The sequence below is a fragment of the Mus pahari genome, chromosome 20 (assembly GCF_900095145.1).
Source record: "Mus pahari chromosome 20, PAHARI_EIJ_v1.1, whole genome shotgun sequence".
Classification (NCBI taxonomy): Eukaryota; Metazoa; Chordata; class Mammalia; order Rodentia; family Muridae; genus Mus; species Mus pahari.
Window position 1 is genome coordinate 2,241,114 of NC_034609.1, and position 4,795 is coordinate 2,245,908.

Sequence of the window (4,795 nt, forward strand, 5' to 3'; positions counted from 1 at the left end):
TACCAACTGAGTTCTTCATACCCAGCCCAGTTCTTATTGATTTCCACCAACATTTTCTTGTTTGTTTGTTTTCAGATCAATTTAAATGACACTTCTGGAGTAAACAGGTGCAGGCTAAAAGGAATGAGAATGACAGCCACCCCACCCCCGTGTGTGTGTGTGTGTGTGTGTGTGTGTGTGTGTGTGTGTGTGTGTGTTTTGAGATAAGGTCTGTATCTCTCTTCTGTATCTCAGGCTGGCCCCAAGCTTTTCAATCCTCCTGCTTCAGCCTCCGGAGGGCTGGAATTGCAGATTTGAGCCATCACATCTGACTTGAGAGAAACCCTAGTAACTCCAAATAATAGAAATTGAATTACCTAGAAAAGTCAAGAGAATTTGTGTGTGTGTGTGTGTGTGTGTGTGTGTGTGTGTGTGTGGCAAGGCAGATGATTCTGGATATTTTATAGTAAGAAATAAAAAAAGGAATCCTGAAATATTTTTACAGTTTTAAATAAAAATGAAATATTATTTGTGCATCGTATGCCAAACTGTGATGGTCCCAAAAAAACCTCAGGCCTGTACAAAGGGAGATGTTAATCCCACCAGGCCAGAATAAGATCTCTACCACAATTTTGAGCCACATTTGAAGCAAACTTTAAATACTGGCCAGGGAGATGGACTCTGGTCAGGTCCATCCCTGGTTCCCCAGAAAATAAGTCACATTTTACAGAAGTGTAAGCAGGCATCCCCAGACAGCTTCCCATCAGCTCTGTCAGGGCTAGCGTATCTCCTGGCATACCCACTTGCTATTTCTCTACCTCCTGAGAAAACCTGTGGCTTGTTATCTCCCACAAGCAACAGCCTTCACCTGACGGCTTCTGGCAACTGTCTGGGTGAGGAAGGGNTCAGTTCTATCTAAGGATGGCCCACTGAGGGTTTGACCATGATCTCTGGTGACTTTTTTTGGGGGGGAGGTCACAGTGAGGGGAGCTGGACATGAGAGTATCAAGAAGGGACCTGTGGAGCCTCCCTGGTAGAGGCAGGTCATAGAGGAGGACCTTTNAAGGTCATACCTGCTGCTGGTTCCTGCCCTGACCTGTGATGCCCCCACCACACACTTCTGATGCCTTGAACTAAGTTGTTCTTCTGTGCCTTCTGTGCCCTGGTTGTTGGAAACCCTCAGAAACCATGAACCAAAATAAATAAGTCTTTCTTCCCTGCAGTTAGTTCTGTCAGGCTTTCCAGTCACAGCAGGGCGAAAATAGCTGAGAGCTCTCAGCACCTCCTCCCTCACTCTGGCAAGCCATGCTGACTAAAGCGGTGCCTCTGCACTGAGAGTGGTCAAGAACTGACATTTCCCTCACATAACATTGAGGAAAGAATTTATTTTATTTCTTCTGTGTGTGGGTGTGTTGTCTGCATGAATGTACATGCATCACATGTGAGCCTGTTGCTCCTGGATGACAGAAGGGGACATCAGATTCCCTGGAACTAGAGTTATGAACGGTTGTGAGCTGCTGTGTGGTTACCAGGAGCTAAACCCAGGTTCTCTGGAAGAGCAGCCAGCACTCTGCACTTATCTGCCATTTCCTCAGCCCTACAGGAAAGAATTTAGAGACTTGGAAGCAAGGGGCACAGGATGGACTTTTCCCCAAATGGTGCCAGAGAAAAGCATTAGTAAAGGCAATGCCCCTGTGTCCACACTGCTTCAATGGCCATTTCCTGTCATTGTAGCTGCTACTGAAGAGGGAAGACACAGAAACAAGTAGCAACATTTCCTGGCCCAGAGTATCCAGGGGTACAGTGGATATAGATGTAAAAGTTAGCCTGATACAAAAGGACCCAACTTCAGGATGGAAAGTAAGCAGGGGACACCATTTGTTGGCTGAGGGTTGAAGGATGTGAGGTTTGGCCCTATGTGCAAGCTGGAGTAGTTTGAGTGATGAATGTCCCCCAAAAGCTTGAGTGTTGAAAAGCTCGGTCTCTAGGATGGTGGGAAGTGGAGTTAGGTCCTTAGGTCTCTGGGCCCCTTCCTCTATCTTTTGCTTCTTGGCCATGAGATCAACTGTTTTCTGTGCCCTGTGCATCCTACTGTAGTTGACCAGTGCCCAAGGCTCTAAAATTTATGGGTCTACACAATCAGCCTTGTAATATGTGAGCTAAAATATTAAACTTGAAAACCAGAGTGAGTTGCATCTCTCTCTCTCTCTCTCTCTCTCTCTCTCTCTCTCTCTCTCTCTCTCTCTCACACACACACACACACACACACACACATCAGTTGGAGGCTAGAGGACCGACTTGAGCCAATGTGGCAAAGTTGCTTGCTTGCTCTCCACTCCTCAAGACAGCAATAAACCAAGAATCATCTTAATAGAAGTGAGGCCATATAACCTTAAAGGAGATTTGAGAAATATTATCAAAGGTACAGTCACCTCAGGCTTGTCAGGGAAACATTATCAGGGTAAAGAGAAATAGTCACACTTTGTGTTATTTTCAAACAATTGTTTTTGAATGAACGCTAATTGCCACATAACCCTAAATATGATTTCTGACTAATGTATTCAGAATTCCAGCAAAAAAAAAAAAACCAACCAACCAACCAACCAAACAAACAAACAAAAAACACATGCTAAATTAAATCAAGTGAATAGAGAAGAGTTCAGTGCCAGGACTGTTTACAAAGGGTGTTAGCAAGGAGCACAGAAGCCATTTGGGACAGTTCTGTAATGCATCACTAGGATATGGGGTTAGGCTGTGTGTAAGGTCCAGAGCTTTGACTGTTCATGGACACGCCCTCAGGGGAGTGGAAACAGTTTGTCTCCCCTCCTTTCCTACCATTCTTGCCCTCTACTGGTGAGATCCAGTAGAAGCCAAAGCCAGCTTCACTGGGCTTGGAGCATGGCCGAGAAGGGGAGGCTGGGCTCAGCTTGTTAAATAGAAGGAATCAACCCTGCCCAGGAAAAGCCAAGAGTTATATACAATCCTAAATCTAAAATATTCCAACTCCCCACTGCTTCCGTTGCTGGCCAACTTCTTTAAAACTATTATTCTGAGAATGAATGAACTAGAAATCAGGTGTTTGGGCCAGACCTCTGCCCACCCTTATACCCCACTCTATTATATATTTTTATTGCACACATGGATAAACATTGATTTGCATTTTACTTGCTAGTGTCTTCTGAAGTTGGTTGAGGCACCACAGTCCCCATTCCCAATTTACCCAGAGAGAATACCATCTGTTCTGATGTCTGAGTATGCCGTCATTTGTGCCTGGCACGGACTCGCCAATTATTTCAGACATCTTCATGACTGGTTCTCATCAGCTTGGCTTCATTGAACTGAATGGCCATCGAAACTGAGGCCTTCCCTCAATACGCTCAGCTTTGCATAGTTGGTCACCTTGCATAGAAATGTCTGCCTCAAAAATGAGTTAAAAATCACTGGAAGGGAGCTGCCGACCCATTCAAATTCATTACATTGGAATTTCAGCTGTACTGTCACTGCGCTTTTAAAAAGTGTGATACAGTATGACAGATGTCGTGAAATCAGGGCTGTGGGCCTCTGGAAAGCACACATGAGTGACAAGATATAGATCTGAAGTTTACAGTAACCCTGAGCAGACCACATTGGCTGCGAGGCAAGGGCACATCTGCGCCACACGTATTTCTATGGAAGAGGTGAATCGAGGCAGAGTGTGAGCAAGTTTTGACCTTGATAATATGTAGACTACTGTGCAAGAATGTGTAATGCCCAAAAGAGTTTGGTGGCCTAATTTCTTTCCAATAATAGTTCATCTCTAGTTTTCTAATTGTGAGATGTTGTCATATTATTTCATATTGCATTATTTATATATTGTCTTTATTCAGGATTTAGGGAATTTCTACTTCAGGAAGAGATGGTAATTTTCGTATTCAGATTATTTTAAGGTTGGGAAATTTAATGGTTTTGTGCTTGTGTGTGTTGTATGTGTGTGCATTTGTGCATGTGTGGGTGTGTGTGGGCACATGTGCACATAGGATTATGGTTCTCTCTCTCTTATCCAGGATTTAAAGCTTTCCTTTATTTTTCTAGCATTGAACATGATTCTCAATATCAAGTGAATAAATGATTAAAAGAATAGTTATTAGATAAAATCTTCTTCTTTACCTTCTGACTCCTTCATGACACTTTTGTGACTCAAAATTTTAGTGATTAGAACAGGCTAGCATAATGGTGGTTTATATTTTACATCTATAATCTACCCAATGAATCAGCTTTTAACAGACTGGAGCTGTGTCAGGCAAACCCAATCCAATTCATTATGCTTGGCATGGTGATTTACAAAAGCATGTGGATAAATAACTTCTTAAAAACAAAACTATTTTTAATCCTCTCTCTCTCTCTCTCTCTCTCTCTCTCTCTCTCTCTCTCTCTCTCTCTTCCTGTCTCCCCTTCACCCCCTCCCTCCCTATCTCCCCCGCCCCCCACTCTGTGTCAGGTACAGGCATATTACAGCACACATGTGGAGGTCACAAGACAACGTCTGGTGCCAATCACTGCCTTCCACTTTGTTTGAGGTAGTGTCTCTTGTTTTCCTTTATTTTTCTAAAGGAAATATCAATTTTAATTTATAGAAAAACAACCTGGGAGTAACTGCAAGAAAAATGGGAAAGCCAACTTCTGCAAAGAGCAAGGCTGTCATAGTGGCTAGAGGAAAGCAGCATGTCATGTAGCCTGAGAGCTTGCAAGGCTCTTGCAAATGCAGAGTGCATGCGAGCACGTCTGTGCGCATCCTGCACCTAGAGCATGTCTGTGAGCATCCTTCAATGAGAGCATG